Source organism: Ochotona princeps, chromosome 20 (assembly GCF_030435755.1).
Source record: "Ochotona princeps isolate mOchPri1 chromosome 20, mOchPri1.hap1, whole genome shotgun sequence".
Taxonomy (NCBI): Eukaryota; Metazoa; Chordata; class Mammalia; order Lagomorpha; family Ochotonidae; genus Ochotona; species Ochotona princeps.
In genome coordinates, this window is record NC_080851.1 from 9,193,002 (window position 1) to 9,207,738 (window position 14,737).

Here is a 14,737-nt window from a genome sequence, read left to right on the forward strand (position 1 = left end):
GCCTATGGGATTGTATGATAAAATTAAAAATAAAATAGAAGGGAAAAAACAACAAAAAAAAGAATTAAGGGTTTTGGGGGGCCTGTCCCTCTCCATATCTCACAACTAGTCTCAACTTTTCTTGTCTCTGTTTTAGCTTTGTGTGTTCGCAGTTCCAAATGATACACTGATACTGCTCTTTACAGTAGTCCAGTGCGGATATTTGTAAATGAACTTCTTACTCTGGAAAACGTGGATTTGGCTCCTGTACTTTACCTCCCCACATTCTTCTCTACCCAGCCTTACATGACCATATATAAATAAAGTCACATATGGTTGTTTAATTTTCTATTTACTTATTATTAACTATTCATGAACTTTCCAACAGGTCTGTGGAAGTCTTCTTGTTCCGAGTAAACATGAGCGTGTCAGGGGAGCTATCAGTTCTGGCCTTTTTCTTGGAGCCATCCCACTTAAAAGCTAAGTCTTCCTGCAGTAATCTGTAATGCTTGTTCTTTCTAGACCTGCACAGCAACAGCGTAAAAATTTCCTAAATACTCATTCCTGCCCTTCCCTTTATTTCCTGTGTTGAAATACCTTCCTGGAAACTATGCCTTCTTTATTGATTTTCTTCCTCATTTTGGATATATCACCTGATATTATCCTTTAAAAATAGTTCACTGGGCTTGGCACAGTAGCCTAGTGGCTGAAGTCCTCACCTTGTACACACTGGGATCCCATATGGGCACCGGTTCTAATCCCGGCAGCCGTGCTTCCCATCCAGCTCGCTGCTTGTGGTTGGGAAAGCAGCTGAGGACAGTCCAAAGCCTTGGGACCCTGCATCCACATGGGAGACCTGGAAGAAGCTCCGGGCTCCTGGCTTCTGATTGGCTCAGATCCAGCCATTGTGGCCACTTTGGGAGTGAATCAACGGATGGAACATCTTCCTCTCTGTCTCTCCTCCTCTCTATATATCTGGCTTTCCATTGAAAATACTAAATAAATCTTTTTCTAAAGTTCATGAGAATATTTTTTGAAATCTTGCAAATCTAAAAGTGTCTTTAATTGACCCTTGTACTTGATTACGATTTTCTGGATATAAAGTCCAGGGAGGCTGGGAATCAATTTAGCCTCTATTTTTTATGATATTGATCACCTGTATTGCAGCTTCCAATGCTGAAAGGCACGGCGCCATTCTGCTTCCTGGATTGCTTCTTCTTTCTGTCAGGGCTTTTACTGAACTGGGCTCCATTTTAGATGCTGGGGATCACAGCATTGAAACAAGAAAGGCACACATCTTTGCCTTCTAGGAACACATATTCTAGTGGAGGAACAAGTAAAAAATAAGTAAAGAATCTTCTGTATCAAACTAAGATATGTTCCCAAGCAGAAGAGGAAAGTCTATGGCATCTGGGTGGAAATCTTGGTGAGAACGAGCTTTCGTAGGAGGAAGCTGTGAGTAAAGACCTGAAAGAAACAGGTAAGCAGGGCTTGCAAATAGCCAGCACATCATGTTCTAAATCGAGAGAACACGAAGTCAGCGCGCTGGGGCAGAAGGCAAGAAGACAGTCCAGAAGCTTGAACTGAGATGTAAGCTTAAGATTCAGTCAAAATCCCCTGGTGTTCAAAGTCACGTGACTAAGTCAAGTCACCCAGACAGATACAGAAAATTAGATACAGAAGTTCAAACACTCAAGCAGTTAGAACATATCGAGAAAAAAAAAAAAAGAAAAAGAAAAGAAAGAAAGAAAATTAGGGCCCAGCCTGGTGGCCTAGCGGCTAAAGTCCTCACCTTGAACACACTGGGATCCCATATGGGCGCCGGTTCTAATCCCGGCAGTCCCGCTTCCCATCCAGCTCCCTGCTTGTGGCCTGGGAAAACAGTCGAGGACGGCCCAAAGCCTTGGGACCCTGCACCCGCATGGGAGACCCGGAAGAGGAGCTGGGCTCCTGGCTTCGGATCCGCGCAGCACTGGCCATTGCGGTCACTTGGGGAGTGAATCATCAGATGGAAGATCTTAAAAAAAAAAATTTCATATATATACGCGCACACACACACACACACACACACACCCCTTGGCAATAGGACCCTCTGGCATTGTCATGCCTGCAATAATGGATGATGGACTTATGACTATTTATGAAGAACTATACTATTATAATGTTACAGAGAAAATCAGTGGGGCGGAGGAGATATGGGGAGGGGACAAGGGAAATCCCAGAGCCTATGGAACTATATCATAAAATGCTAATAATAATAGAAAAATAACAATAAATGAGATGTAGATTATGTTAAGAAACCTAAGGAGAGGGCCCGGCAGTGTGGTCTTGCGGCTAAAGTCCTCGCCTTGAACGCGCCAGGATCCCATATGGGCGCCGGTTCTAGTCCCAGCACCTCCACTTCCCATCCAGCTCCCTGCTTGTGGCCTGGGAAAGCAGTTGAGGACGGCCCAAAGCCTTGGGACCCTGCACCTGCGTGGGAGACCCGGAAGAGGTTCCTGGTTCCCGGCTTCGGATTGGCGCAGCACCGACCGTTGCGCTCACTTGGGGAGTGAATCATCGGACGGAAGATCTTCCTCTCTGTCTCTCCTCTTCTCTGTATATCTGACTTTGTCATAGAAATAAACAAAATCTTTAAAAAAAAAAAAAGAAATTTAAGGAGAACAACGCAGGAAGATAATGGCAGATATTGGAGACATATCTGTAAGCCAACAAATGCCAGATAATTCAGCTAGTCACCAGAACATAGGCCACATTCAGTCTGCCAGCCTCAATAAGGACCAACTCTACCAGCACCTTAATCTGAGACTTTTATCCCCCAGAACTGTGAGACAGTAAATTTCTGCTGAGTCATCCAATTTGCTGTTCCTCATTAAGACAGTCCCATGGTGATACCCTGGACCTTGGTAAAGCATGAACTTAACTTTTCATCCTCTTTTTTATTTTCCCACAAAGGAAGGTAGAAATGAGATGGCAAAAATCTAGGTGAACTAGCCAGGCAAGCTAGAAAGAGAAGACCCAAACACATTATGAGGAAATGGCTGTTTGTAGCTCCTGAAGCCATCTTGACATCCTCGAATACTGACCAATGCATGAGCCTGATAAAAAATATTAGTGTCTCTGGCCCTGCTGCTCTGCTTTCTACAAATCCCTCCTACCCATGTCCTTGCCCTGCCCTTGCGTCTTCATCCAATGAATGTTCAAACTCTTTTAAACAAAAAATCTTTTTTCTCATATTAAAATGTTCTATTTTTTTCTTCCTTTAACTAGCTCATCTTTCACTTCTTCAGCAAAAGTGCTTCATCCTAGAGGACAGCTGCACTTAGGAGGAGTGACATAATTCAAAGTAAACCTCTGATGGAATTCGAAGGAGAACATTTTTGAGTTTGAAAGTTCTCCATTGTTCCTTACCTATTACGTTTTTCCCCCTAGAGCAGTTGTAACCGAGTGCTATAATGAGTCACGTCTTTGCCTTCTAGCAACCTGTATGCGTTCCAATCCCAACTTACTATATCATGGAAAAATGATTTCAACCTTCTCAGTCTATTTCTTTAATTGCAATATTTACTTTCTGATAATATTTCTTTCACAAAGTTGTTATGAGGACTAAATGAAATAAAAACAAAAACTTCTAGACAGTGCGCAATGTTATGTCGCTTATAAAATGAATGTCAGTTCCTGTGCCTTTCCTCATGAGTCAGAGTAAGATTATGACATCAGCCATAACACAGCACCCCCACCAGTCATCACTGGTTCTCAACAAGGAGTTATGGCTTAAAGGGAAGTCATGCATCCATCCAGAGCATTATGCTTGTTCCTATTATCAAACCAGAATTTCAGTAAGTGCATGACAGCTTACATGAGCAATGCTATATTCTCAGTGGATGGGAGTTTTCACTATAATCATTTAGTGGCTGCTGTTACACATCTTTCTGTGACATATTTTAATATTCAATCACTTGGGTATAGGCATTTAACCTTGTAGTTAAGCTGTGTGTGCCCCATATGGGAGTATCCAAATTCATGTTCCTTAATAAAAAGTAGCTTAATGTTCTTGCAGATTCTGGAATGCAGCAAATATTGGCTCAGCTAAGTGGCTCCCCGCTGCGTCTGTGGGAGGTATGGATGGGACCCTCAGCTCCTGGCTTTATTCTGTTCCACTGTAGGCATTTAAGGAGTGAAACAGTGGGTGGGAGCCTGTGTCTACAGGTCTCTCTTTAATATGACGACGATGATGGTGATATTGATGGTAAAAAATCTCTTGGATTAATATAGCATAGCAGCTAAATTTCTTCCGCTTATTTCTTTCTCATAAAGGTAGAATTTTCTTTTAAGATTTATTTATTTTTATTGGAAAGAAAGATTTACATAGAGAATGAGAGACAGAAAAATCTTCCAACTTCTGGCTCACTCCTCAAATGCCCCCAAGAGCCAGAGTGTAGCTGAGCCAATCCGAAGCCAGGAGCCAGGAGCCTCTTCTGGATTCCCCATGCGGGTGTAGGATCCCAAGGCTTTGGGCCATCCTCTACTGCTTTCTCAGTACATAGGATCCCAGCACCTGAAGGTCAGGATTAGCCAACTGAGCCATTGCACCGGCTCCAAAGGCAGAATTTTCACATTTAGCTTTATGACTTGCTGAGCAACAAAGATTAAGATTCTGAAAACAAAATGAAGAAGTAATTTTACCTAAAGTTTCAATTTCAATAAAATCTAATTATTTAATCCCTAAATGACATCTTTTTCTTTTTATAACTGTTGAAAATGCTTCAATATGGGTGACAACTTCCCTGTTATTCTAAACCATTTTTTTTTTGGCTTATTTAGTCATGGGAAATCATTACTATTTTTGTGCCTTGGAAATTACTGCAGAAATAATATCTTCTCAATAATCAAGTAATGCCAATGCATGTCATGGTCTCTGTTGTCATCAGGTCTAGTTTTGCTACATTGCTGGATTTTTTTCAGTGAGGTCATTGGAGCTGGACCATTAAATATATTCAGAGTACCTCGAAAAATGGTGTAACTGGGTTTACAAAGCAGATTTATTTTGATAGGAAAAAAAATGAAATGCCTGTATAGTATTTGCATAACATATATTTTATGAGCTTTTAAAACTACTCATATGTATGGATTTTTAAAAAATTTGTACCAAAATGAACTTATTTTTAATTCCCATTTTCAATGAATATTTGAAGTACCTTTGTATCTATATAAAACTTACAGAAGAAATTAAAAAGAATTCTATTAAACAATACTTCTTAACTCCCTGTCTCTTCCCATTCTCCAGCTCTGCAGAAAATAAACAGCCAGTTGTAAATGTTGTTTCAACTTTTTACGAATGAAGGGAGGATTTAGTATGTTAGTGAACTTCAAGACTTGACAAAGAAATACATTCACGGGCCCGGCGGCGTGGCCTAGCGGCTAAAGTCCTCGCCTTGAAAGCCCCGGGATCCCATATGGGCGCCGGTTCTAATCCCGGCAGCTCCACTTCCCATCCAGCTCCCTGCTTGTGGCCTGGGAAAGCAGTTGAGGACGGCCCAATGCATTGGGACACTGCACCCGCGTGGGAGACCCGGAAGAGGTTCCAGGTTCCCTGCATCGGATCGGCGCGCATCGGCCCGTTGCGGCTCACTTGGGGAGTGAATCATCGGACGGAAGATCTTCCTCTCTGTCTCTCCTCCTCTGTGTATATCTGGCTGTAATAAAATGAATAAATCTTTAAAAAAAAAAAAAAGTAACCCCCTAGTTCTGTGTCTTTAGTGAATGTTTTTGCAAAAATCTTCCAATTTTTTCTTAATTGACAAAATTAATTGTATTTTTTGAAAATTCATTTATGTTTATTGCAAAATCAGAAATACAGAGAGGAGGAGAGACAGAGAGGAAGATATTCCATCCGATGATTCATTCTCCAAGTGACTGCAATGGCTGGAGTTGCGCCAATCGGAAACCAGGAGCTAGGAGCCTCCTCCAGGTCTCCCACTTGGGTGCAGGGTCCCAAGGCTTTGGGCTGTCCTCGACTGCTTTCCCAGGCCACAAGCAGGGAGCTGGATGGGAAGTGGAGCTGCCAGGATTAGAACCGGCGCCCTTATGGGATCCCAGTGTGTTCAAGGCGAAGACTTCAGCCTCTAGGCCAACGTGCCGGACCCTATTATATCTTTTGAAATAATTTTATCCTAACTTTGATGAATATTTTTACAGTTATGCTTCTAATAACTTTGAAAGATTGTAAAGATAAAATTGCAAAGCTGAACTATTCTAAATATATTTAGAAAGTTTTACTGTAAATATTATACATCATATTTTAAGTCTCTGAAACTTTATAATTTAACTTATTAGGAAATCATTACTGCTCATTATTCTAATATCTCTTTTCTAACTTTACTGAATCATATTGATATAGAATATTCTGAAATCTTATGTCAATTTTTACATTTAAATGCTAAGTTGAGAACAGATTATAGAATGTGTTATCAAATTGTGATGTGATCTATACCAATTGTGATTATGAGTCATGATATTGTCCTTCAGTTCAAAGTTAGATTATCTTTCAGTTTTTCTAAGGAGATCCAGCATGTGTTTAACTGTAGTAAGAAAGCCTCACAAGGTCAGAAATTGTCGAAGTCCTTTCCGTCTATTTGTTACGGAAAAAAATTCTGTCTTAAGCACAGTAAGCTGTGATTCATGAGTCTGTGTGGCAAGGACAGAATAAACACAGCTTTGGTTAGTGTCACTCACCTTACGGTCTGAGCAGCCCAGGCTGAACGCCTACCTCCATTTTGTACTATCTCGTGACTCTGAGAACATTACTCTCTGGCACTCGAAATGGAGACACTACATTCTTCATTGAGATGTTAGGATTACCTGGAGATAATGCATAGAAAGCATTTAGTACATGACAGGCACTTAGGAAGCATTCACCAAATGTCAACTCTTGCAATGATTTTATGGTAGGCAATTTGAGCTTTTTCAGCCTGTATCATTTCTTCTCATTTTAACAACTGTAGTTTTGTTCCCAGTTAGAAACTAAATTTTTTTTTTTTTAAAGATTTGCTTATTTTATTGGAAAGGCAGATATACAGAGAGGGGGAGAGACAGAGAGGAAGATCTTCCATCCGATGATTCACTCCCTAAGCGGCTGCAACGGCTGGTGCTGCGCTTCAGCCAGGAACCAGGAACTCCTCTGGGTCACCCAAGCGGGTGCAAGGTCCCAAGGTTTTGGGCCGCCCTCCACTGCTTTCCCAAGCCACAAGCAGGGAGCTGGATGGGAAGTGGAGCTGCCGGGATTAGAAGCGGAGCCCATTTGGGATGCTGGCGCGTTCAAGACGAGGACCTTAACTATTACGCTATCGTGCCGGGCCTGAAACTAAATTTTCAAAACAAAGGTTTTATCACATCTTGTTCTTTATTCTAATTTGTCCTCTTTATTATTTTTTTTTCCTCCTATTTATTTTTAAAAGCAATAGTTGAGTTTTACAGGTGTGTGTTCTAATTTGTCACTAGTAATGTTTACTCAGTAACAAGACAAGTGTCTCTTCCACGGCTGAGCAAAAACCAAGGTGAGGGACATTGGTGGCTTGGACGTAGGTGGAGCTTGTGGAAGTGGGAACAAACGGCGGGACTACAGATGTGTCTGAACACAATTTGCTACTGGACTGAGTGTGGATTATGAGAGAAGAGACAACAATGACTCCGTGAATGGCATCTGAGGAACTTCCAAAGTAAAACTAACATTTATTGCGATCGAGAAGACTATTGGAAGAGCAGGTTTTAGGGGGAAAAAAAATCAAAAATTTGATTTTGGATATACAAGGATACTTCAAAAACTTTGTGAGAAAACAAAATGAGTAAATAAGCATATTTAACTGCAAAATGTTTTTAAATCCATATAGAATTTTCTTTGTTCTGTGCATTTTCCATGACATTTTTGAAGCATCCTCTTAGTTGGATGTATATAAGTCATTCAGGTGCACGGGTCCGGGGCCAGTATTGTGGCGTGGTAGGTAAAGGCTCTGCCTGTGAAGCCAGCATCCCATACGAGCACTGGTTTGTGTCCCAGCTGTTCCACTTGTGAGCCAGCTCTCTACAAGACCCTGGGAAAAACAGCAGAAGATGGCATAAGTGCTGGGCTCCAGCCGCTCACAAGGGAGACCAGATGAAGTTCCTGGCTCCTAGATTGATCGCAGCGAAGTGGGAAGGAACTTGCAGATGGAATCTCTCTCCCTTTCTCTGTCCCTCTCTCTCCTTCTAATTCTGACTTTCAAAGTGAAAAACGCATTTGCAAAATAAGTAATATGATACACGAATTTGGAGTTCAAAAGGAAGATCTAAGTTTGAAGCATATAGATGGCATTTTAAACAATTGCACCAGATGAGATCACCAAACTAGTGAGTAACACAGAGGGGAACACATGAAGACAGATCCTAAGTACTGAGCATTTAGAGGCAGAAAAAATCACCAGGACCCGGCATTATGGCCTAGTGGCTAATCCTCACCTTACATGTGCCAGGCTCCCACGTATGGGCGTGTCCCAGCTGCCCCACTTGCCATTCAGCTCCCTGCTTGTGACCTGGGAGGGTCATAGATTACGGCCCAAAGCCTTAGGACCTTGCACCCATGTGGGAGACCTGGAAGAAGTTCCTGGCTCCTGGCTTCGGATGGCCTCAGCTCTGGCCATTGCAGTTACTTGGGAAGTGAACCAGTGGACTGTCTCTCTTTTTCTCTGTAAATCTGCCTTTCCAATAAAAAGAAATATTATTTTTTAAAGAAAGAATCATCAGTGAGCATTGTATTTGGCAAGATGTCAAACACAGATGACCTTGACCAGAACAGTTTGGGTAGTGAGAAGCCTGCTCCAACTGGGTCTAACAGGGAAGAGAAACAGGATACGATCAACAGATCCTCTGAGCTGTTTTTATTGCAAAAGGAAGCACAGGAATGATATGATAACTCAACTGACATGTGGCATCAACAGGTGTTTTTAAACATCATTTGTTTTAAAATAGGAGGTGCTATGTAATTTATGCATGCTGATGGTAGAGGGGAAAGTGCCCCCAGAAAAGACAAAATTTCAGGCAAAAGAGGAAACAGTTGTTAAACTGTTCCCTGGAGCGTGAAGGGCATAAGGGAACCTGTGAAAGGTTTAATAGAAATCATGTCATCAATGTTACAGGAGGAAAGGTTTGGAGAGTAGTTACAATGCAGATATATATACAAGGATGCTGAGTGTTGTGTAGGGGCTGGGGTGTGTGAAACTTTTCTTCTAGCTATCTATTTTCTAAGTGATTACGACTCAAAATCATTATATAAGTGAGGATTGTGTAAAAGATGACTAGATAAAAAATTAACTGAAAATATAGTAAGCAATAAAAAATAAAAGGGTACAGGAGCTGGCATGATGACATAACAGCTTGATCTTCTACTTGCTGGTTCAGGCATCCAATATGGGCACTGGTTCATATCTCAGCTGTTCCATTTTCCAATCCAGTTCCCTGTTTATGTTTCTGGGAGAGCATCAGAGGATACCCCTGCACCCAATGGGAGATCCGGAAGAAGTTCCTGACTCCTGACTTTGAATCGATTCAGCTCTGGCCATTGCAGGCATCTGGGTAGTGAAATAGAGGGTGGAAGATCTCTTACTCTCTGTAATTCTTTCTAAGTGAAGTAAATAAATTTTTTTTAAGATTTATTTATTTTTATTGGAATGGCGGATATACAGAGAGGAAGATCTTCCATCCGATGGTTCACTCCCCAAGTGGGCACAATGGCTGAGCTGAGCCAATCTGAAGCCAGGAGCCAGGAACTTCATCCAGGTCTCCCTGTGGGTGCAGGGTCTCAAAGCCTTGGGCCATCCTCGATTGCTTTCCCATGCTGCAAGAAGGGAGATGGATGGGAAGCGGGGATGCCGGGATAGAACTGGTGCCCATACGGGATCCTGGTGCGTTCAAGGCGAGGACTTTCACCACTGCGCTATTGCGCCGGGCCCCAATAAATAAATCTTAAAAAAAAAAAACCAAAACCAAAACAAAATAAAGGTGCAAACTTCACTATTGTAGAACTCGGCAATGTAACAGTAGGTGAGCACGGCTGGGGTAGGACAGAAAACAGGATCACTGCAGATAGAACACCGAGTAGCTGAGAAGTTTGGGATGCTAGAAGGCTGGTCTATCCAGATGCCGACTTCACTAGCAGCTGTGTCAAGTCAATGATAACAGATCTAAAAGGAATAGTGGCTGGGAGCTGCCATTTGGAGAATGGATAGGTAGAAAATCTGATGGCATGGAATTTGAAAGTGTCTAGGGCACTAGTGACTTAGGGTGCAGTAAGGGGCAAGGGTACCCTTACTCCACCTCAAGACCCAGTCACACAGAGTTCAGCAAGAACTGTGTTTGGGAAAATAGTGTTCTAGGAGAGAGCTGATTGTCAACAGACCAGGAAAAAAGGGGGGAAACCAGAGGAAAAAACTTGGTAGCTGGGCTTTTTCTACTATTTGTGAATTCTAAAGGTGACATTGGAAAGGTTTGATTCAAAAGACAAAAGAGGAAAGGGTGAGTGAGCAAACATGTCTCTGAAAGCATGTGCAAGGTTCTCTTGCATTTTAATTTTGTTCAAAGAAAAAAGAAAAATAAAGCTATTAGGTAGACGATTCTGTTGTTTAGACTGCCAAATCTTCTTTATCATTTTAATTCTCCAGTTTGGCTTGTGTTATAAAAACTTTCACCAAAGATGAAATATAAGATTAAAGAAAATAAACCAAAAACTATATACAGGCTCTATTGATCCATTCCTACTACCTTCTCATCTCTAGTTCCCAGGAACTCCAATGATCACTATAATAGTTTGAATTGAAATACACATAACGGGCCCGGTGGCGTGGCCTAGCGGCTAAAGTCCTTGCCTTGAAAGTCCCGGGATCACATATGGGCGCCGGTTCTAATCCCAGCAGCTCCACTTCCCATCCAGCATCCTGCCTGTGGCCTGGGAAAGCAGTCGAGGACGGCCCAAGGCTTTGGGACCCTGCACCCATGTGGGAGATCCAGAAGAGGTTCCTGGTTCCTGGCATCGGATCGGCGCGCACCGGCCCGTTGCGGCTCACTTGGGGAGTGAAACATCGGATGGAAGATCTTCCCCTCTGTCTCTCCTCCTTTCTGTATATCCGGCTTTCCAATAACAATAAAATCTTAAAAAAAAAAAAAAAGAAAATACACATAACAGAAATTGCCACAAGAAACTTATCAAAAGCCAACTCATGGGCCCAGCGTGATGGCTCAATGGCTAAATCCTTGTATCTGCACCAGGATCCCATATGAGCTTGTGTCCTGACTGCTCCTCTTTCCTACCAGTTTCCTGCTTATGGACTTGGAAAGCAGTAGAGGATGACCCAAGCCTTGGGACCCTGCACCCACATGAGAGACCCAGAAGAAGCTCCTGGCTCCTGGCTTAGGGATTGGCTTAGTTCTGGCTGTTGTGCCCACTTGTGGAGTGTGCCCAAGCAGATAGAAAGTCTTTCTATTTCTCCCTTTTTCCATTAATTTTTAAATGTTAAAAATGAATACACACAACAGAAATTGCCACAAAAACTCATTAAAAGAAAACTCGGGTTTTTAATTAACTAGAAAAGCGATAAAAAGTAAAGGGATCACATACTGCACGGTAATATTGATAATAGAGTGAATGATTTACCCCCAATTTTATGTTTTTATATCCAAGAGTTTTTTTAGGGAATCTCTTGGGCAATATTTATATGCAGGGTTGAATTTCACTGATATAATAATCAGCATTATAAGAATGCAAAAACAATGAGAGATGAAAATAAATTTTGTGTAAAGCACTACCTATACCAATACATACAAATATTTTATTATATTTTGTATTTTCTGTAAAAAATAAACTTAAACAAATGAGTTATATATACTGTTTTACTAGAATTTTTGAAAACTATTTCGGTATCTTTATTAAAAACTGGTTGATGGTATGCTCAGCCAAAGACTTTTATAAAGAGTGAATATCTGGGGCCCGGCACAGTAGCCTAGCGGCTAGAGTCCTCACCTTGCACACACTAGGGTTCCATGTGGGTGCTGGTTCTAATCCCAGTAGCCCCACTTGCCTTCCAGCTCTTTGCTTGTGGCCTGGGAAAGCAGTCTAGGACAACCCAAAGCCTTGGGACCCTGCACCCACATGGGAGACGCGGAAGAGGCTCTTGGCTCCTGGCTTTAGATTGCCTCAACTCTGACCATTGCGGCCACTTGGGGGAGTGAATTAGTGGGTAGAGGATCTTCCTCTCTCTCTCTCTCTCTCTCTCTCTCTCTCTCTCTCTCTCTCTCCCCTCCACTCTGTATATCTCACTTTCCAATAAAAATAAAATAATGAGTGAACATCATGCTAACGAAAATACTTTTTATGCAGGAGGATTGGGAACTGGAAAAATTTGATGATATTCTCTTCTTAAAGTCATATAAATACCTTTAAAGTAATAAAATGTATTTATGAATGCCTCCTGTATTAGTTTATTTTGCTTATAAAAACTTGCATTTTATAAAATTAGTAAAAAAAGTAACATCTGATACTCAGTTCATGTCTTATTAACTTGTATTATCTCAAAATGAAGTTGTTTGAATTCAAATAAGGCCATACGAACATTATTTGGTTATGTATCTTCTACTTTTTTATTCCAGAATTATTTCCTTTTACCTCTCCTTTACAACAAAAACCATGTAGAAAGTCACATGGAATGTCTCGTGTTTGGGGTTTGGACAACTGCTTTCTTATGATACCTTTTAAACCTTTTAAAAAAGATTGATTTCTTTTTATTGACAAGACAGATGCACACAGAGAGAAACAGAAAGATCTTCCATCTGCCAGTTCACTCCCCAGGTGGTCACAACTGGCTGGAGCTGAGCTGATCTGGAGCCAGGAGCCAGGAGCTTCCTCTGGGTCTTCCAAGAGGGTGCAGGGTCCCAAAGCTTTGGGCTGTCCTTTACTGCTTTCCCAGGCCACAAGCAGGGAGCTGGATGGAAAACGGAGTAGTTGAAACACGAACCCAGTGCCTGTATGGGATCTCAGAGCATGCAAGGCAAGGATTTCACCACTGAGCCATAAAGCCAGGTCCCTTCTCATGATATCCTTTAATTTATTATTTATTACTTCGATTTCCAATAAACCATTGTTTAATTTCATAGGCTTCGGCAGGTTTTAGTTCTTTTTGAATTAGTTGATTTGAGTGCCAGGGAGATACAGACAGACAAGGCTCACATTAACTAGTTCTTTCCCAAGCACCCATGATGGCTGGGATTGGGCATTCTTACCAGCAACCGGTGAGAATAACTGCTACCCCAAATCCTTGACAAGCTAATAGGTCATAAACTTCTGGACTTTTGCTAACCTTGAAATGGTACTGTAGGTACCCAGCCTTTTCTCCTTGTAGCAGCCAGATATCATTTAATAATGTAAGCTGAACCTGTCATTCCTCTACTCAAAATTCCCCCCAATCACCCCTGATGGCAAGCAGAAGAAAAGCCAAAGTGCTTTGTCACCATGAACTTCTGAACGCTACAGAATCCGACCTGTTCCCTCTTACTCTAACACCTAGTGCTCACTCCACTCCTGCCATCCCAGGCCAGCTGTCCTCCAGCTTCAGTGCCTTTGGATTTACCAACACCTCACTCCTCTCCATGGTTCACTCGCTCTTCTTAAGTCTTGGTGAAATAGCATCTTCCTTGGGAATGACTTGAATGAATGAGTGATATGACATGAACAGGTGTCAGAGGGAAGAGTCGGACTGGTAGGGCCACATACTTGCCCATCTAATAGAAGTCAATATTTAACGTTCTTCAAACACTCATTGTTTGTGTAACAGACACATAAATGATTGTGATTGGTGAGGGGAAACATTGAAACAACTTCATTGCTAGTTCTAGCTCTATTTTAGCTTGCTGGTGACTGAGTAAATCACTTCTCCTTTTATTACCTTGATTATTTGATCCCGTGATAAAATGTTTAATCTTACCAGTCTCTCGTTCAGGTTGAGATAATGAGACAATATATACTGGGGAGTTGTAAGTTGCCACTATTTTGTATATGTACTGTGGAACTTGATGTTTTTAAATATAAGAATGTCTAAACTGGGACTATATAAAAACCAATCTTTGTGGTAGACTTGAGGTCTTTGGTTTTTCCCTTTTTCTTTCCTAACTCCAAGATTCACTTGCTAGCAGCATGTCTATGGTGGGACTCACAGTCTTTTCTCACTCCGGCAGCTTTTTCAGCCCAACCTCACTCAGAACAAAGGAGGGGCCATGTGAGACTTAAGACATTAAAATCTGTTCCCCTCTAGGTTGGAGAATAGGGAGAAAAAAGGAAGGATTGTGGGGAAAAGGAACAAGTAATGACCAATTTGTAGACATGGCTGAGTCACTCCAGCAGTGTTTACTCGCAGCAAAGGGCTGTTCTAGCCATCCTACTGTCGCCAGGACGGAGCTGAGTGCTGGTTGTCAAGGCGCGGGCAGTGTCAGGTGACCCAGAAAGCATATAAGCTGTCAAAAGGCCTTGCAGAGGACACAAAGGAAATTCAAGAAAAAGAAAGCCGACACTAACTCGGGACGAGTTAATGTAACAGGGGCAGTCATAAATATTAACCAGCCTCCCCCCAGCCCCAGGTAAGCTCCGGGAGGACATGTTCTGGGAGGACATGTTACTAGTTTAATGTAAGAAGACCAAGAAATCTAGTTGGAGTGCACTGGCCTCGTCCCCAAGCACCGCTGT